The sequence below is a fragment of the Sardina pilchardus genome, chromosome 2, assembly GCF_963854185.1.
Source record: "Sardina pilchardus chromosome 2, fSarPil1.1, whole genome shotgun sequence".
Taxonomy (NCBI): Eukaryota; Metazoa; Chordata; class Actinopteri; order Clupeiformes; family Clupeidae; genus Sardina; species Sardina pilchardus.
Genome location: NC_084995.1, coordinates 13,788,277 through 13,810,380, shown reverse-complemented (window position 1 = coordinate 13,810,380; position 22,104 = coordinate 13,788,277).

Sequence of the window (22,104 nt, the reverse complement as noted above, 5' to 3'; positions counted from 1 at the left end):
CCTGAACACAGGACGCCTTTGTTAACCCCTCCACTCAGAGCTGTTGCCTGGTAACACGCTGACAGGCCGAGGGAGGAACAGAGAGTTGGACGGGGGTGGGGGTGGGGGTGGAGGGGCTCTCTGTGGAGGCTGATGGATGGTTTCTGGGTTGCCAGAGAAAATGAATTTAGGACCAGAAGGAATGTTGGCATTAAATGGCGCAATCCCACAGTCAGAACCTTTCCAAGATGGGGGTTAATGAAGTCGCTCTGGATCAAACTGCTTTCAGTCCTTTTTTGGGTGGCCAATGTAGTATATACAGTAGGTGAACGCTTGACTTCTTACCTACCATGACATTTAAAAATGTGTGTGTGTGTGTGTGTGTGTGTGTGTGTGTGTGTGTGTGTGTGTATTTGTGTGTGCGTGACTGTGTATCGTGTCCAACAAGGTTAATCATTTTGTCTTCAGTCTTCTTCCTACACATTACCAATTCAGTTCAAAGGCACCACGCACTACATTGCACCCAACATCTAGAGTGAGCGTATGACGCATGTTCTAGTCATTCACTGCAGCCAGCCCACATGCTCGTCCCTGTCAGCCCCCCTCTCCCCCCTCTCCCCTCCCACCACACAGGCCACAATAGATCACCCACCAGTAAAAGTCACACCATCCTGAGACTGGAGAGCTCGAGGGAGAGGGATGGGGATGGGGATGGGGATGGGGATGGGGGGGCCCTGCAGGCCGTGGGCACGTCCTGGGAGGAAGCGAGGGTAAGTGCCTGATCAGCACCAGTGGGTGTTCTTCAAAGGCCCTAATGAAGGCCATCTGTCATTGGCTGTGTCTGGGGTTAGCGCTGGTCAAGAGAAAGGTCTTAGGCAGACAAGGTCCTCAAAAGCCACCGTAACCTCCGGAAGACAAAAGGCAACGCTCGGGGGGGGCTTTCACCGCCTCCTTTCTGGAGACAGCAAAACACACAGCAGTCCAACAGGAATGGCTAGAGATGGGGTCGGTGGGGGGTAGGAGCTTACAAAAATGCATGAGACTATCTGTTAACAGCAGCAGGAAAGGGTGGGGAATTGTAACCTGTGGAAAAATCACTTTTTTCCTGTCTGTTGAGCAAAAAAAAGGACAAATGCTGAACGGTTACATCCACAGAGGGGGAAAAACATATTTACCTTGAAAAATAATAAAATAAATCAAACATATAACAAGAAATGCTGTCCCAGTTTTGGTATAGGCTACTCTCTACGTGTATTTGGATCATTGACAAGTAAGGGTTTTAAAAATGTGCAATTCATTATTATTTTGCAGTTGATCTTGATATTTAAAGCAACTTCTGAATACTAGATGTTGGGTATTTTGGTTTTGAAAAAATATTTTGAATGAATACTTTGCAAATTAATAAAGCATATAGGCCTAGTTTAATAGAATAATTAATTACAACACATTTTTAACTATTTCTTCACTTTAATCTACTATTTCTTGGTCTAAATGAATATTTTACCTGGTTGCGCCACCTGACTTTTGCTATTAATTTCAAATTATACAGGCATCTTCCTGGACACCTATATAACATTTTGTCCTAGCTAGAAAATTCATCCATTCAATCTTCCAGTACGATAAAGAGTTTTATATTAAAATAAAATTGTCTTACTTTTACATTGATTGTACCACCTAACATGTAAACTGTACAAGTCCAACTATGAAGAGAAAGTGGCTATTTTTTTTTTATCAATATTTGAGAGATTTACAGACTTTTCACTCATGAATAAAGGTCACTTGTCGTCCTCTTGATGGGCAATATCCTGTTTACTCTTTTTCCTCTTCAATTTAGAACAACCGATCTATGAAAGCGGTTGCACCACCCTGACATTTAAAATATGCAAATTTCCAAACAAATGTTGTTGTTTTTTTTAAGTTTTCCAAACTATTTGAGAGCTGTTAAACTAGCAAACTTTAATTTGAAAGGTCTTCAACATAAAATGATGCCCCCATATTCATTTTGAATTTCCTTACCTTTTTTGTTGATTTTAAACCAAAGTAATGGACTGGGACACAGAAATCTGCATGTCTCGTGGTTGACACATATAAAATGTTTATTTTTTTCCCTCATGACTATCATATTTCTTACATTTGTGTACATATTTACCCTCACTGTGATAAATCAATGGCATGACCTATTGAGACGTGATGGTTCGGACGGAGAGCGGAGGCGTTAAGATGGCTTCTCAGCGTGCAGTCATGTAAATGCCGCCGCATGGCTGGGGATGGCTGGGCTGGGAGTCTCTCTCCCTCTCTCTCTCTGTCACTCTCTGTCTCTCTATCTCTCTCACACTTTCTCTCTCTCTCTCTGTCACTCTCTGTCTCTCTCTTTCTCTCTCTCACACACACACACTTTCTCTGTCCCTCTCTCTCTCTCTCTCTCTCTCTCTCTCTCTCTCTCTCTCTCTCTCCAGGAGCCTGCGCCGGGCCGCTCCTCATGCCACTCCGCTCTGCTCAGCCAGCGTCTAATCCCTCCGTTCTGCTGCTCCAGTGAGCGCTGCATCCCAGCAGGAGCTGGACGGGACTCATGACCCCCGCTCCATATTTACACTGAGCTCTGCGCATTTGTGGGCTGTGGTGGCGGGTTTGTGTGTGTGTGTGTGTGTGTGTCTCTCTCTCTCTGTCTCTTTCTCTCTCTTCCTCTCTCTCACTCTCTCTCTCTCTCTCGCACTTGTGTGTGTGTGTGGCCTATGTGTGTACATGTCTATGATTTTGTAGTCAGCGTGTAGTGATAACAGCTTGCTGTCTCCGCTGATGTGCTGCACCGTGCTGGCTCAACGGCACAGTAGCCATTTCCACTTCCTCCTCCTCCTCCCCCTCTTCCTCCTCCTCCTCCTCCTCCTCGTCTTCCCCTAGACCTGGGCGATAATGGCCGCTGATTGGCATGTGGGTCAGTGGGCACGGCCAGTCGGGCCGGCCAAAGATCCGTTTAGAGTCCAGCTGAGCAGCGGTGACCTTGAGGTGGTCGGGCGGCACAGAGCGATGCCAGGGACAAACATGTGCCGTGACCTGGACGCCCTCTGCCACCCCCGCGGGGGGTAAAAGAGCCAAGGAGCTCAAGGGCTCAGGGCAAGAGGCACAGCTGGGCTAGTTTAAGGGCCCAGGCTCTGCCGCCGCTGCTGAAAAGATTCCTCCTGACCTGGCAGGCGTGTGGCAGAGACCAGGCCTGGATGTCTCAGGCTCATCTACAGAGACGGGCCAATGATACGGAGGTCAGTTTTAATCACTTCTGGAGGGATTAGAGGGAAGTGCATGAATAAATCATCTCGGCTTGACAGTAGCATATTGATCTGTTTGTCACCTTTGTTAAAGGAGCGAAAAACACAACTGTGGCCCTTTCATGGGAATATCACCCCGATGAAATCTGTTATCACTCAAGCACGCGCGTGTTGTCAGGAGCCCGGGTCTTTGGTAGCCCTCAGAGAGACGGTGCCAGGGCCTGCTTTCAGACGGGGTGGAGAGTTGATGCGCTGCCCGGAGCTGGAGAGGGTGGGCAAGGGGCTGGAGGCGCCAGGCGCAGCTCTCAGAGGGCACGCGCGCAGAAAACCACAAAAAGCACTTCTGCGGCACGGAACACTTTGCCATGGAGCTAAGTGTTAGCATGCCGCGTTACTCGAGAAAGAAGCCATTAAAAAAGGTGTCCATGACTGCAGGAGTCTGCGAAGACTTAGACTCAGGAGCGTACAATCACCTGCCAAAGAGTGAACCTAGACACAGGAGTGTACACTGACCAGCCAGAGAACGAAATGACCAGCTCTGCAGAGCTTTGAGGGGCAGATTTATGTACATTTGTGAACGTGTCGTTATCAGCACCATGGTCAGACCACAGAAAGTGCATGCTGAGCCTCTACATTTGATATGCTATTTACCGTACCTACAGCTTATCGCGTTATCAGTGCCTTTCTTCGCCACCTACTGCAATTTGCGCTGCTCACAACTGAACGGCACGATTCAATCACAAGCGCAGTTGAAGGGAGTCAGCTGATGACGACATTAAAAGGAGCCAGACGTTTCTGTGGCCATGATACAATCCATGATAAGAGCACGTCAACAAGCAGAGAGGCAATGCACAGCAGTATTCTACTCCAAATACGAAAATACTTGGCGAAAGTAAAGGTTGCTTCTGACATAGTACAAAGTAAAACTGCTGCTCTGAATACCGATTATGTTGTCTTTGAACGTTTCTCTTACAGCAATTTGAGCAACTTGCTTTTAAAAGGCAAAAATAGCCTATTTCACCGCGAAACAGATGTGTGCTTCTTAGGGCAGTGTTTGTAAGCCACAGTACATACAAGGGAATACATAATGAGACACATTTATGCTTCTCCTCCCATCTTTATACACAAAATTCCCACTTTCCCCTGATCCTCCTATGCAATGAATGCATATGTATGACATGGAAAAGCGCAACTTGACATTCTCTGCTCCTGCGACAGGCAGTCTGGGGTTTCAGCCAAGCCCAAGTGTGGCCTGTTTGTACATGCCATGTACTGTATTTGGTTCATGATTGGTTGAAGCATTCAAGGATATCTATTTGTCGCATGTCGCATAGAGATTATATTGCAAAACACAGTGATAATGTGTCTCTCAGATATGACAAAAATAATATGTCATATATATATATATATACTGTATATATATATATATATATATACTGTATATATATATATGACCTCCCCCTCCCTAACACTAGCTATTGTCCTAGAATTACTCCATAGAAGGAGAAAGTTCAGAGGGGATTAAGTAGTAGGCCTATCATGAGATCGGCTGTGAGGGTGAGAGGATTTGAGATTTAATGCTTCCACATGATTCCAAACTTCGGTCCGCTTGCCACGTCGGACAACAATGAAGATCAGCGCTGGAAAATCAGGTCTTAAGTTCCCGTTTCCAAAATGCCCGTGGTCGCTAGCGCTTCCTCCATGACCGCGTTGTCCATCCACTCGACTTGTGCGGCGCTGCGAGAAGAAGAAGCAGAGGCGGAATGTGTTGCGTTTGATGTCAGTGCGCATCAGTTCCTACAGGCAGATGCCGCGGGCAAGAAAATCTACAATTCCCTCTGTTGCCTTTGTGGTGAGCGCAGACCTAACTCCTACGGAGGATAAAACAGTGGTATCTTCTAAAAAAAAAGAGCATAATTATGCTTTGAATATCATTTAATAGCTCAGTGAATATCATTCAGCCCACTTGCAGCTGCATCCAGGGAAGGTCAATAAATCTTATGAAGCATTTGCCACATAATCAAAAGCATCAGGCTCCTCTTTGTTTGCTGGTTCTCTGTTCTCAACATTGTTTATATATTTTATTCATGAAAAACCAATGAACATTTTGTCTGTTTTGGGAATAGATATACTGTAGATTTTTATCTGGATCAATACAAAAGATGTGTGCTTACAGTATATCCGGTTTGTCTTCTCTTATTTTTATTCCCACTTTGGATTCCTTCTGGACTGGACCCAAAATTAGACCTCCATGTCCTTAAAATGCATTAGCCTAACATCAACAACTGAAACGGAGAGCTCATAGAAAGTCCTGGCTGTGAGCCTGAGTCTGTGTTTTATTTTTTATTTTTTCACTTTCACGGATCAAAAGTTGTCTTTCCTTGTTGTGTTCAACAAGAAGGACTTGCTAACAGCATACTGCAAAACATGCAGGGCGGATTCACATGATACTTGTTTGATGTGACATTTGCCGTCATAGTTAATTACTCCATCGCCATGCCGACTTAGTCTCATTCCACGCTCATGCAAGCACAGTGGAGAAAGATCGTCAAGGGCCAAAACACTGGTGTGTACACACCACACAGAGGGACTGAGAGAGAGAGAGAGAGAGAGAGAGAGAGAGAGAGAGAGAGTCCTATTCCCATGGCGACTGCATTTTTAAAGGATAACATGAGTGCCTCTGGTTAAACAGAGCTATTTTATTGTGTTAATCAGAAAAATATTGTGTAAACAAAAAATACCAAAAAGAATAAAAAGCACATATTTTATTTTTACTGTTGTGTTCTGTTAGAGCACCCACACTTATACACCGGCCAAAATGCATGGCTCTGTTTTTACTGCCTGAACAGTTTCCCTGACCCAACGTCCGCCACGACCGCTCCATATGGGCTAGGAAGTCTTTCCCCAATGTCACCCACCCAGACGGGTGCACACCAAACCACATTAAAAACCGGACACTGAGACCCTGGAGGAATGCCAAATGAGCCTGCCGTCCGCCTTTAGCAGTCACTTTCCTCAAGCAGGTCACTGAAGGCAGCACAACAAGGGCTTCTGACAGCCATGAGAAGTCCACCTTCACTACTCACTGCAGCACGCTGTTCTCACTGCTCCTGGAGTGTGTTGACGTAACCATGGAGAAAGGGGGTCAGGCCTTTCCTTTTTTTTTGCTCGGCACTAATGGGAATTAATGAAAGGAAATTAAAAGGCATCAGACAATAAAATGAACTATTGATTGAAAAAAAAGATGTCCCATTAAGGATTGTAAGAGTAGAAGGTATTTAATCCTTAATGCACCTCGATGGCAATTAGTTTTCTTCAATGATGAACAAATGACTGAATTTCCTCTGTTCTTGGTTAATAGACCATTCTGCCGTCGCCCTCCTCCATCTTTAACTAAGTACAGCAGTGCAGCCTCTAGCTGACCTCCTCTCTGGAAGCTGCAAGTTTGATAGCAGCGGAAGCATGCATGCAAATCACAAACCCAAACACATATGCAACCACTTTTAATCCATCTCTCGCTCTCTCTCTCTCTTTCTCTCTCTCTTTCTCTCTCTCTCACACACACTCTCTTTCTCTCTCTCTCACACACACACACGTACACACACGCAATCTGGACACATCAATCATGCGTTTCACCAATCTACCCATTTTTCCACCGCAGCTCTTACAGCCCTTTGGACCAAACTGAGCCTCAGTGCACATCAGTGGATATACTAACAACTCCAGCATCTGATTGAAAATGCAAAAAATAATGTACCTAGCCAACGATAACCCACAGTCATACCCATGAACACGTGGTTAATGGGCGGAATGAATTATATGCTTCTATGCAGAATGAGGCGAAGATAAGGCAAAAGGCAATGGTACATCACTCAGCACAGCATAAAAAGACAAGCGTGGTCACAATGCTACTGGCATTCATATGAGCGCTGATAACTAAACTAGAAACGTATGCTTTTGTTATTCAAAACCATAATATGTCAGAGCACATGCCGTATGCACTGGTATTGACCAGACTACACATTTGAAACATTACTCACTCTAGAGAAATCAATGGCGGCCCTGTGGCTTTAGGGGGTTTTGTGGGTAGTTTTACACTGAGAGAGATCCGATCCCATGTCTGGGGTTTTTGGAGCTTCTCCTCAGGACGACCAGGCCATCTGTTTAAAACCCATTTTAAATCACACTTGAGGACATGCATAGTGATATCACGCTAATCAATATCCCTGACGACTAATTCATTCGTATCCTCTCCTGGTGCGACCTTGACCTTTTCAGCTAAGCACATACTGGCGTCGGCTAGAGGACAGCCAGCGGAAGTGTGCATACTAAGACCAGAGCCAAATACCACATTAGAAACAGGTCTGCTATTATTGATACTGTGTCTAGTCAAACTATCTTTATTTCTATAGTCTTTATGGATAAACAATGCATATTTTTCATAATCTTGATTTTATAATACGTTTTAGGGATGAGTACAAATGTCAGTGTTCCTGGCATGGATGTGGATGTGTGTATGATTACATTACTCGCCCCCTCATCTGAACACACATCTCAACCTTCCCATAGCACACTGACCTTTCCCATCAGACACATGTTGAAATGGTGGAAAGGGTGTGTGAATTGTGTGATTGTCATGTTGTGCTCTGTGTGTGTGGTGTGTGTGTGTGGTGTGTGTGTGTGTGTGTGTCTGTTTGACTATATCGTGTGTGTGTGTGTGTGTGTGTGTGTGTGTGTGTGTGTGTGTGTGTGTGTGTGTGTGTGTGTGTGTGTGTGTGTGCCGTGGCTGTGTGTGTGTGTGTGTGTGTGTGTGTGGGCAGGGAATAAGTGTGCATGAACATGTGCACGTTTGTGTGCTTGCGCGAGAAGCAGAGTAAAAATAGTAGATGACGAGGCTAAAAAAGACTCGAGAGTATAAAAGAGCAAGTGAAGCCCCATAGATGTCTGTCTGACATCCTTGCCATTTCAACGAGTCTCTCTTTGAGATGTTCTGGAGCGCGTGCCACTGTGGCTCGGTGCAGCGCTGCCTTTCTTTCAGCGTGTCCATTTGAGGTTATATACGACACACAGTGGGGGCTTCCGCCTGTGACTCACTCCCGCTGCTCTCTGCCGACTCTCGTCACGCGAATACGGGTCTGTTTGATAATACTAAGCCACTGATGTACATCTCTGTGGATGTTTATGACTTCCGTGGCTGCCACCGTTAAGTGTTAGCTGTGACAGGTGAAATGGCAAGCTGCTGGGAAACAAGTGTGCGCCGGAAATTTCCTCCACCTTCTTCTTTTTTTTGTTGTTGTTGTTGCCAATTTGTTGGGTTTTTTTGCAGTTTTGATCTTCCGACTTGATCAGAGCCACAGTGTGTGCTGGTGCAGAGGCAGGAGTCAGCGTAGCGTATCTGTCTGCTATCGCAGCTCCAGATCACAGAGGCTGTGTGGAGAGTGTCCCTTGTCTAAGGAGCCAATGACTCAGACACACTCGCGCTCGAGTTTTTCTAGCTCACTTGATAAAAGAACACGGAGATCATCACAACAGTAGTTTTTAAAAAGGATGAAACGGCAGAGTACTGCACTTCTCCGTCGCATCGCTCTCCCTGTCGTGATATACCCAATTAATAAGACACGGATATGGAGAAAATGTGTGTGTGTGTGTATGTGTGTGTGTGTGTATGTGTGTGTGTGTGTGTGTGTGTGTGTGTGTGTGTGTGTGTGTGTGTGTGTGCGCGCGTGTGTTTGTGAGACAGAGAGGGAGAGAGAGAGAGACTCTGTCAGAGATCCATGGTGAGTGCCCAGCTGTTGACTTTTTAAACGGCTGATCTTAAATCTGATAGCCATTTGGTGTGAGCGCTGCGGCTAAGTGCCCAAAGGCACAGACAGCAGGACTGTGCGATTCCCGAGAGAGGGGAACCACTTACCCAGCCCGCAGGGGGGGTGGGGGGAGAGGGGTGGGGGGGGGGGCAGGGTTTGGGGATGGCAGGAGGGCACAGAAGGACAATGCTTAGCTTGCACTGCCAGTCAGCGGCAATTTACCAACCCGTGTGGTCCATTGTTCCAAAACGGGCAGATCAGTCCCCGTCTTAAATCCCTCGCATCTACTGTGTTACGCTGTGACACTGCCGTCTCTAGTGCAGCGCTGCATGTCCGCCGGACCGCACAGTCCTCCGGAGGAGTGGGCCCTGATGAAAGTGAGCCCTGGCGACGGCCCTTAAAGGGATAATCCGGAGTGAAATACACTTTAGATCAATTTTTCGGACTATTGGGAGTACATACGTTGAGTTGACACCAAAATCATGTCATTCGGATGTATTTTGAGAAAGTTCGAGCTCACCGTTTTTAGCCAAAACTCGTTAGCCTGGAGGTGACTTGGGCATGTCATTTCGCCGCTACAAAACGCTATATTTATACCTCTTCTACTGTTCCAAACAACACTACACTTACGTGGTAGTGAGTAGAGGGTCCCTAAAGCCAAACTGAAGTATCCCCACGTCTTTATGTGGTCGGATAGAGAGTCCAGAATGAATTTAATCGAGTCAGTACCTTTCCGGAAATGTCGCTGTTGCAGCTAGCAACGTTTTCACAACACTTTACTAACATTTCCGGAAAGGTACGGACTCGATTAAATTCATTCTGGACTCTCTATCCGACCACATAAAGACGTGCGGATACTTCGGTTTGGCTTTAGGGAACCTCTACTCACTACCACGTAAGTGTAGTGTTGTTTGGAACAGTAGAAGAGGTATAAAAATAGCGTTTTGTAGCGGCGAAAGGACACGCCCCGGTCACTTCCAGGCTAACGAGTTTTGGCTAAAAACGGTGAGCGCGAACTTTCTCAAAATACATCCGAATGACATGATTTTGGTGTCAACTCAACGTATGTACTCCCAATAGTCCGAAAAATTGATCTAAAGTGCATTTCACTCCGGATTATCCCTTTAACGAGCCTGACGGATCGGGGCCCCTGGGCCGACAGCATGACATCACCACGGCGCCATATGCACGTACGCTGAATAATTAAAGAAGAAATATCAGCGTGGCACTCGGGAGCGGCTTGGTTTCATGTGTAAACAGACGCGCGGAGAGGGCTTTAAAAGAAGAAACACCGAACGGGGGAGAGAAAAATGTCACTCTCACAGGCGCCTCGGGCTTTCATGGCTGGAAAAAAGTGCATTGATTTTTTAAAAACAATACTCCCACTGATTCATATGTGGTAGAGATTGATAGTGGTAGTGGTGATCATGTGTTTTAAGTGTGTGAGACTGTGTGTGTGTGTGTGTGTGGAGGGGGCGCACCAAACTCGAGCGCTAATAGCAGCTAGTCATTTGACTCCATGGTCAATAAAAGCACTTGAATATGGATTGCTCCACTGCGTGTGCACATGGTGCTCTTGTGGCCAGCGAAACAAAAGCTCTGATGCTGATCGGATGCTGATAGTGAGGGAGTGTGGCAGGAGAGGAGGCGCACAGTCAGGCTAATCATCCCGGGGAGGGAGGCGCGAGGAGGGAGGCGCGTGGCGGAGAGGAGTGGAGCGGAGCGGAGCGGGCACGGGGACGTGTCTGTCCTCCCCTGCAGGTGATCCCAAAAAGCGCCCGCTGACAGACAGACAGACAGCACAGCACACTGATGGCTGACCTCCAGACTGTGAAAAGTAGGCCAGCGGTGATGCACAGCTGCTGTTTGGGGCCCGGGCCACGAAAGCAGGGGGCTGCTGAGCTTTCTCTCCTCTCTCTCTCCCTCTCTCTCTCTCCCTCTCTCTCTCCCTCTCCACCACGCGATCTGACAGAGCCGGAGGACTGGGGAGAGAGAGACCTATACAGAGAGAGAGTGAGAGAGGGAGAGAGAGAAAGAGTGAGAGGAGAGAGATAGAAAGAGGGGAGTGAGTGAGACAGAGAGAGAAAGAGAGAGGGAGGAGAGAAGGAGAGAGATAAAACAGAGAGAAGGAGAGAGAGGAAAGAGATAGAGAGGGGAGAGTGAGAGAGAGAGAGAGATGGAGGTAGTGCGCAAGCAAAAATGATTCTGTTTCTCTCTGCACTGATTCCCATTTGAACATTCTTCAGACACATGACTAATAGCGGCGTAGCGATGACTAAGTGGGAGCAGGGCTGGCGGGAGCAGGTTGAGGTCACTTGTCTTTGCACAAGTCCTCTTGAGGAGTGAAATCGATGAAGTGACAGAGTGCCCTTGACTGGCACTTGGCTAATGAGAAATAGCTGTGCCAGTTGTACCACAGCAAAAGGGCAGTGAGGTGGAATCACACATGGATGCATGGAAACTCATGCTGCTGTTGTGTTGTTTTGGACTGTGCAAAACATGACAGAAAGCATGCATCAAGAAACAGCTGAATGGATGACATATACAGTACATGCTTTACAGGTTACACTATCAGAACAATAGTATTTATAATCCCTACTCACAAGCCCATGTCCACAGACTGCCAATTCTAATGTGTTACATTAGCTACCTGAGATATTTGAGACATTTTTACAAAATGGATTCAGCTCCAATATTGGTGCACAGCAGTCCCTATAGAGGCAGAGAGAGAGAGAGAGAGAGAGAGAGAGAGAGAGAGAGAGAGAGAGAGAGAGAGAGAGAGTGTGTGTGTGTGTGTGTGTGTGTGTGTGAGTGAGAGGGGGGAGGGGGAGCGGGGAGCGGCTGGCACAGTGTTGACCTGCTGTTCACTACACATCCTGTTACCTGAGCCCCATCTGGTCGCAGTGTGAGATCTGGAGCCAGATGTATGAGAGATATTCGATATTTAACAAGCACACAATGACAGCCCCTCTCCAACACCAAATACTAGGCAATATATTTCCCTCTCATGCTCACTCAAAGATTTATTTCAACTGCACTACAGATTTGACCCTCTCCCAAAGATAGACAGAGAAAATTAGTACATTTGAATGAATTTTCTATCAATCTCAAATGTCATGAGAATTACCTCAAAGCCAAATAGCATCCGTTTCAGAAATGCATCTAATTAAATGGCAGTGCACTTTTGACTTGAAAGAGATTAGATTTTGATGCCTCCATGTCGAGGTGTTGTGAATTCTCAAGGGCGCCACAAAAAAACTCTCTCCTGATGCCACACATGATTGAATTACTGAAAAGTCAACACAACAATCGGAGTAAATTAATACTGTGCTCCAGAACATTTGCCTTTTGGGCAGATGCAGGCCTCTTGGGTAGATTGGTACTGTACATTTTCTTGATGTTTTCACTCTGTCCATGATTTCCATAGCTGTGTATGATATTCAAGAGGGAAGGTAGGAAGGAAGAAAGAAAGAAAGAAAGAAAGAGAAAAAGAAAGAAAACTGTGGTCCTGTGGATTACTTTGGCCAGAATCTTTACAGTCTTCCTCAATTAAGATCCCAAGACAGGTTCTGATGCTGAAACATCTTTTCCTCATCTAATCTCTTTCTGTGTGGTCAAGCTGCAGCCCTCTCAGCTGACCTTCTGTGCTGGGAGTGTTTCTCTGGATATTAAACTGAGCTCCGTGGAGCTCCATCTGTGGCCATGGAGATGCAGAGCCATGAGTCTGGGTCAGGAGCACAGCTCGACTCTGTAGAGAATGTGTGTGTGTAGTGTGTGTGTGTGTGTGTGTGTGTGTGTGTGTGGGGGGGGGGTCAAAGGTCAGCTACCAAATGGGTGGAGCTAAGCCACACAGACATCTTAAGTGTTCTCAATTGAAAGGCCTCACACACACACACACACACACACACACACACACACACACACACACACACACACACACACACACACACACACACACACACACACACACACACACACGCACACACACAAAAGAAAATCCGCAGACTAATAAAAATCCAGTGAATGTGCTTTGAGAGGCTATATTCATAAAAATATTAGTAATTGCTATTTTCGCTCCCAGTCAGCTTCAAACCAGATAAGATCACTCTGCATTCATAGCAAAACAAACTCGGCAGTGATTGGTCTGAAAATAACTCACTAATGGTCTGTCCTACTCATAAAGAAATACCCTTTTTTTGTCAACAACGTGAAAATGTAAGAGAAATACCTCCTCCTTTGCCAGTTTGCCTCACTTGAGGATTTGGAAGGGAGGAGGTTCCTACACAAAAACGGCTCCCAAAAGGGTCTTGGCTCTCTTCTGCTGGCACGGGCCCAGCCCCTGTTAAGTGGAGCACTCTGAACTACTCTCAGTTGCCAGAGCGCAGGAGCACTGAGCTCCAGCTAATACACTCCAGCTAGTACACCAGGCCTGCCATAAATCAGGAAGTGGAATTGCCACCTCTCTCAAACGGTTTCAACATAAACAGAACATTAGAACAATCAGAGAGGAGGTTTATTGTACGACTGCTGTTTAGACTGCTGTAGATTTCTACTTTTACATGATAAACTGCTATGGGGGTGTTATCCACTGCTGTTGTTTACCAGTTTACGCTTTATATAGCATAATTGCATGATAAATTGCTATTCTATTTTACACAGCTAGACTTTTTAAGCGCATGAAGTCTGTTCAGTCTGTTCATGGAACACTTAAGTGTGTGGGCAATCATCGTCTTTCTATCTAAATAATGTTATCATTAAATGCCCTAGTGCTTTAGTAAACCTCAGTATCAAAGGTCAATGATGCGATTACAATTAATTTCAAAATTAGCATTTCGATTTACAGCATCTTATCCTCGAGCTTCACTTGTCCTTTCAAGATAAACATCAATCTGCAGGTGAAAAAAAAAAAAAATCAAAATCAAACGATATTAAGCGAGTTGTGGCTTCCTCTCTAAAGGGGACACTGTTGTTGGTTTCCTCAGCTCTTGTGTAAATAATCACCTTCCAAGCCGAGGCATAATTACATTGCACCTTGTCAGATGGCCTAATCCCCGCCACACAGCTGTGCTGGGGGACTCCATCCTGCCTAAACATCCAGCCTTATGCGGAGAGCACCATACACTTAACATGAGTCTGGTGCCAGGAAACAGTATTGCTCATGGGAGAGTGGATTAACTCTAAAAACACACTAATCCTCCAAAATGAATATTTCTCTCTGCCATCCCCACAAGATGGGTGGCTCAGGATAATGCACAGGCAGTGTGAGAAATTGTCAGAGCAGACATACACGCACGTTAGTCAGTGAACGGCGCCGACAAACTAGCTAATTCCCGACGACATTACACAAAGCAGGCGAGGCGAGGGGGCCATCATTTCCACGGAAGATAAGTGCTCTCCTCCGCCACATGGTTCCAATGTAGCCTCCATTAGGATGTATTATTTTAACCTTCAGCAGGAGAGCAGAGTCCAACACTTTCTGTGCCAGAAGCATTATCTTTGCCATCTGACGCTTTGAGTTTCTCCTAATTAGAGTGAATAAGAGACAGGAGAAAACAAACACAACCACTCCTTGACCATATCCAGCAATGTCCTCTGCTTCCTGTTCAAGACTCATTTTCTCACTTGTGAAAAGAACATGCACTTATGATATAAAAAAAATAGATATAATGAACGTTTTTGTGTCTTCAGCACTCTCTCTCAGCATCACATTGATGTTTAAATTGCAGTATTTGTTCCGTTATTGTTTAGTTCCATTATTTGCTCCTGTCTCTCACAGACATCCATGAGCCCCGCAGTCTTTCTGCTAGACACATTCAAGGCACACATTGTGATTTTAAGTTGCAAATATCTCCCTCAAAAATCTTCACAAAATAACCCACGACAGCTTATCATGTATCTGAGCATTCTAGAATGACACTGAACGAGAATCCCCCAAAGAGTTTTCAGAGTAAGAAAGCTAAAGTGAAGTGCTATCTAATCTAGGCTTTGTGAATGGCTGATTGACTTTTATCAGGAAATGCCAACACTCATACAAGATGATAACCTCGGCTTTCAGTGCTCGAGTGTTAAACAATGATATCAACACAGCTTTTTTGGCGCTTTTAACGCCGTGGGTCAGGACCTCCAAAATAAGATATAAGATCTAGCATAAACAGCTGCCCATTAGCACATGTTGAATCAATGCTATGAAGTTGACTGTTTAGGATCAGTGATTCTCTGCAGCCGAGGTAAAGAAATGGTATGACTGCATCCTCTGCACTATTTCCATATGATATTTTGATGGCGACAACGGTGACAGCTAAAAGGAGCCATATCAAATTTCTCAAAAGGTAATGAGGACTTCACATGAATGCCCCTTTTTGTCAAGATGTAAATATTATCCATCGACGAGGTTAAATTGCTAGAGGTTAGCATGCACTCTCAAACATGATTTATGTATTGCCAACAGTCACGCACTACAGGATAGAATATGCTATGGCTAAAATGAGATTCATTCGAATGCTGAATTTCTTCCCTAAATCACTCCAGCACTGGGGGAAATGTGTAAGCCCAGAGAGTAAAAAAAAAAGAACATTCTCTTTTTGTATGCATGTCTTAAATTAGCCAATTCCACTATGGTCTCTGCCAATGAAAACATTTTCTCCATGTCGGATTAAACAGCCCCCACCCCCTTATGCTCACCCCCACCCACCCCCTCCAGAAAAACACAGACGATTGCTTGTTTAAAAATAAAGCATCCCTAATGGGTTCTCTCGTGGAAATGAGCGACAGCTTCATAAAAAAGTATAAATCACTCTAAACAGTCATGTATGTTTGAAATATGGCGTCTCAGGGAGCGGCGTGAGGGTCCGGGGGCCCGCGCCAGGCCTTATCACCCTCTAAGGCATGGTGTAGATCATGGAGGCCAGATGCCCTGTCACATGGCTGCCCTCTTAACACACCGACACACATCCCGCCGTCTGCTTTCACTCCCTCCCTCCCTTTCTCTCTCGCTCTCTCTATCTCTCTGTCCCTCTCTCTGTTTATCTCTCTCTCTCTTTCTCTCTTTCTTTCTCTGTCTCTCTCTCTTTCACTCCGTCTCTTTCTCCATTTCTCTCTCTCTCTTTCATTCTCTCTCTCTCTCTCTCTCTTTCACTCCCTCTCTTTCTCTCTCTCTCACTTTCTCTGTTTCACTGCCTCTTTCCATCGCTCTCTCTCTCTTTCTCTCTGCACTCTCCATCTCTACATCCAACCCGGCAACCCGCAAATTCAAGGGACATTAAGGCGGAATCTGAGGGAAAATAATGGAATTCCTGCGAGCCCACGCCGTGTCAGAAGAGCTGTGGCTATTTGGAGAGGTGTGAGTGAGAAAAGGTGAGAGAGGTCTCCCTGGAAGACCAGGCCTGGATGTGTTTTCACAGTGGGGTGCGCGCGTCGCTGGGCTTTACATTATACATTACAAACATCAAAGCTTCACCATATATATCAGCTCAGTGTTCACCATGGATATGGCCACTGCTGGGACCTGAAACAGTTGAATTAGGATGAAAATGTTTTTATTTTCCTTTTTCAAAGCACTGATGGTGACTGTGGAAAAACTAATCCACTGACTTATTGTAGCCATCATTAAGAACTAGCTTGCATTCACACACACAGACCCACAGACACACACACATACTGTACACACACTCCCAAACACAGACAAAGACTCTCTCTCTCTCTCGCTCTCTCTCTCTCTCTCTCTCTCTCTCTTTGCACAAACACAAGCACACGCACACACACACACACACACACACACACACACACACACACACACACACACACACACACACTTCCAAACAAATACTGCTTAACCATGACCGTCTGTATACAACCCGGCTCTGAGTTTATTTCAGCTCACCGCACATTTGCATAAAATGATGTATTTTTCCCCATGTTAGGAGGGAATCAGTTCACGTCTCCAGCTGTCATATTTCAAAATTGAAACCATTCCTGGGCAATTTCAGCCACGTGGCTAACGCATTAGCATTCTCATTACCTCCGCCAAATCTGCTGTAAATCTCAGATACACCAGAGGAAGTAAATGTATGCCTAGGATACTACATTTTCATTACCTCGCTCTGCCGAGCCTTTGGATTATTAAATCCACCGATGAAAATCATGTCTGCTGAAAATACTGTATGCTGTATACACTCCTGCCACGTTCACAATCGAATTTGGAGCCAGGGGAGGCTGCCATCTTTAATCATGATGAAAATGTGTACTGCCACATATACAACTAAATGATGCTATATGAGAAGTTGAGTAGCATGCAGGATACACGCAGAGATCTCAGGAGGAGATAAAACAGCCAGAGTTCCGGATGAGACATGCACACAAACTCTCTAATTCTCTCTCTCTCTCTCTCTCTCTCTCTCTCACACACACACACACACACACAAACTGTGTTTCTCTCTCTATCGCTCTCTCTCTCTCTCTCACACACACACACACACAAACTGTGTTTCTCTCTCTATCGCTCTCTCTCTCTCACACACACACACACACACACACACTCACAAACTGTGTTTCTCTCTCTATCGCTCTCTCTCTCTCTCACACACACACACACACACTCACAAACTGTTTCTCTCTCTCTCTATTGCTCTCTCTCTTTCTCTCAGACACACACACAAACTGTCTCTCTCTCGTTCTCTCACTCACAGACACACACACATGCACACAAAGTCGCAGAGGGAAAGAGAAACATTTAGACATTATCTAATGTACACAGAACATGACACATAAACACAGTGGACACTCAAATGGACACATCTCTGCCACAAATGTCCAGACTATGTCCCCCCCACTGGCCTCTTCCTCCGCAGCGTGTTCCCCCCACTGGCCTCTCCCTCCGCGGCTTGGCCTCTGGTCTCCTATCAGTTGGGGGTGAGAGAGATGCGCCTTGCAGCCTGCCCCACGCTCTTGTCCACGTTATCTCAAATCATCAGCAATTTCTCCCCTCGTTCCCTCTCTGATCGCAATCTTGACCTGCTGCCACCCCCTCCATTCCCGCCCGACGACACCCCGCCTCCCCTTTCTCTAAACCCCAACCTCATCTTCATCGCTGGCCCCAGCCTCATCTTCATCGCTGGCCCAAACATTTTTGTATTTCATAGCGGCGAGGGCCGAGCGTTATCAGCTGGTGGGGAAGGCTGACGTGTTCAGAGTTATCTGACAGGCTTCCACAGGAGTCTGCAGTCACAGTTGGTTACACCCAGATTCCCTGCGTGAGGCGAAGCTTTGGAGATAATGGAATCCGCTCCTGAGTCGGGCACATGGAACGGGGGTCGGTGTGTGTGTGTGTGTGTGTGTGTGTATGTGGGTGTCGGGGGGCAATTATTTAAGGCTGTTATTTTGCCACTTGTACTCGGTAGGTATAGACCTGTGCCATTCAAAGCAATGGCTGACACTAATGGCTGGGTTCTAATCTGCCATTTTCAAATATGCACCGTCAACTACTCATGGAATATTCTAGAATTGCGTTTCTGCTGCAAGTGCAGCACATTAGTATATATTAGTAACTTGCCCAGCAACGTTCACTGAAAGTTTCAGAGGGAGTCTCATTGTGCGAAGCGGCATGGGCTTCCGCTTCTGAATGAACAGTGGCTTCTTTAAACTGTATAGTAATGTGCTTGATGTGATCCCACAATTGGATCTCTGTGAACAAGTGCTCCCATAGCCCTGCTCTGGAGTCATGACATTTGAGAGAAACGCGCATTTCTGCTGTAGATAGAATAACCCGTGACAGTCATCCAGCGGAAGGAGAGCACTCTGCTGAGGACCCTGGCATTTAGCGCTACTTCCTGCTGCTCGAGACGGCTCAGCTGATATTATGACAACACAATAGCTGTAATAATTGTGCACTTGTTTGGTATTATGACCACAAACTTGCATCACACACTGCCACAAACGAAGCACAATGAAAATACAATATTGTTTGTTCTGAGACAAAAAAAAAAGAAATGAATTATTGCACTGGAAATGTTTTTTTTTCCCTCTTTCTCAATTCCGAGGGGGAAAAAAAGCAAGGATGTTCTGGATATTGCCAGAGGCAATATTTACCAGTCTTAAACCCTGTGCAGAAACCTGCGGAGTGAAATGACTAGCAAACGAACCGTGGCACCTTCACATTGCATCCACATTACATATGATTGTCAATGTCAGGAAAGGATTCTCTTTTTTTGTCAGATTGACAGGCTGTGCACAAGCTCCATTTCTGCTCCGAAAACGTAGTGTGTGTGTGTGTTTGCGTGCGTTTGTGTGTGTGTGTGTGTGTGTGTGTGTGTGTGTGTGTGTGTGTGTGTGTGTGTGTGTGTGTGTGTGTGTGTGTGTGACAGTCTGGAGCTGATAAAAACCCCATTTTGTCTCCCTATTAAACAGGCCAGTCTTTTGTTCGGTGCATTCTCATCATGTTGGAATGTGCAAATCCTCCTGTGCCTGCGTCTGGCCTTGGGAGTGAGAGAAGCGCTGGAGAAGCCTGGGCCCTGGGCACTGAGGCGCAATAATGCCTTTGATTTATATTGCTCTTATGTCAGCAGATTTATGGCCCAATACCGCATGACCTCCTGTCATTGCCTATACATATTCAGCGGCCGAGGAAGCGGCGCTTTTTATTTATATATTTAACACTTCTCCCCTCCTTTATGGCCTATGACTTTGATAGCAATTAGCTCTTATAGATGATCCCATTATTTTAATTGAACTGTATATGCCACTATGATATTGCAAAGCACTACAATTTATGGTGTTGTGGCTTCCTGCTTTATAAATGTGGTTGAGTGATAGGGGTGTGTGGAGTGGACTGAGAGCATTGGGCTGGGAGGAGAAGCATAAAGATATTCTGGAATATTCTGGAATGTTAATGGCCATTCTGTGCCAGTCATTATGCATCTTGTTGGCAGTCTGGAGTTCTTCAGAAACCTAGACGATCTAAACTGACTGATGTTTGTTTAAAGTGGACCGGCTTGCGTGGAGAGTTTTGAGTAATGGCAGGGCGTCTGACTGTGGAAAGGAAGAGTCGCAATGATTTGAGACGAGACCCAAACACAGATAATCTTTCCAAACACAGATATGCCATCAAATATAACTATCTTTGATGTGAGAAAACGGTCAGAAATACCAGTAACCAGTACCTCTAGTATTAAAAAACCCACCTTGGCACTAATTTGGGGTAAAACAACGCAAAGGTTCCCCTAGAATTTATTTCGGGCACCTTGAAGACGGGTTTGAAAGGGCTGGCAGCAGCTACAGCCACACAACCCAAACAAAGCAGAGGGGAACAAAGCCCTGCTGTTTGCACTGGCCCATAAAGAGGAGGTGCTGTTTGTTTACACGTAGCGAGGAGGTGACAGGAGACCTGCCATCGGCCCAGACCTCGTCAGCGTGGCATAAACCTGCAGGAGATCTGATCCAAAGAGAGATGGTGTGTGTGTGTATTTGTGTGTGTGTGTGTGTGTGTGTGTGTGTGTGTGTGTGTGTGTGTGTGTGTGTGTGTGAGAGAGAGAGAGAGAGAGAGAGAGAGAGAGAGAGAGGGCGAGCGGTGGAGGGGTAATGCGGACCAGCCCTGAGGTGGTTTGTGTTCCCACGTACAGATGGCGGGGGGAACCGTCCAGCCCCCGCGGGGGAGCTTTACAATGTCAACAGGTACAGATCACTGGCCAAGATCACCACCACAACTCACCTCACAATGCATACAGAGCACCAGCACAGGAAACAGACATGTGGATCCCTTTTTGCATCGGAAAAGTACTGTAATGCTGCATTCTGAAAACATCATGTGTGTGCATTTGAATTTAAGTTAATATATGAATTGGACTGGCTGGCTTATCACAGTTGAGCCATGTATGTCTATCTGGATGCATTCTTAGGTGTAAGTTTGTGTGTGTTTGTGTGTTTGTGTGTGTGTGTGTGTGTGTGTGTGTGTGTGTGTGTGTGTGTGTGTGTGTGTGTGTGTGTGTGTGTGTGTGTGTGTGTGTGTGTGTCAACCTTGCATATATATTCAGCAGGGCTATCTGTTCTGTAAGAGTACACCATGGTCTTCTGATGCCATACTTGATTGATTGTTATAGCCAAGAGACTGGAACAGCCAGGTACCTGATATCACTTCCCCCTCCTGTACTATGGACAGCTATTCCCTGATATGAACAATCTCTCTTCTCTTCTCTCTCTCTCTCTTACTCACTCTCTCTCTTTCTCTTTTGCACAAAGAGAACAACACAAGCACACACATACAAGGACACACACACACACACACATATATAAGCACATACACACACACACACACACACACACACACACACACACACACACACACACACACACACACACACACACACACACACACACACACACACACACACACACACACACACACAGTAAATTCATACTCACACTCACTTTCCCCCCAGGTGGCTCTAATTGGGTCAATGTATTAGGCTATTGTTTGAAAGCCATGCCAGAATCAGTCAATCTGACAGTATTGAAGGCACATTTATCAACCCGGTTCCTATGAAGCGTTAAAGACACGGGCCCTCTCCACATACACATTCACATGCTCGAATGGGTTTAACAAACTCCAATTAAAACCAACAACATAAACAGTAGCTTTCTTAATGCAGCAGCTGTTTAAATTAAACATGTTTGGTGACAATAAACAGTTATTTGTAAAACAGACATGTACTTAGTTGTAAAACACTCTCAAATGTTCATAAATGTGTCATCAAAATAAGGCAATATCAAAGGCAGCTGTCATCCTGAAGTACCCATTTTACGTCAGTAAAACGTCAGTTTACGTCATGCTATATTAGCTTCTTAATGTCTTGAATTGTACGTAAGTATCTCCTGGTTTTGAGACCATTGTATTTCAACACAATCAGCAGAAATCTGAGGAACTTATTTGAAATGTTTAGATCATGGTTCTGTTGTAATTAGCATCATCAGGCAAAATGGTTACATCTATGAAGATAATATAATTCTAATTTGTTAAGTCTGATTGATGACAACTGATTAATTCAATGAAATCGTTAAGGCTGTTGTCACCA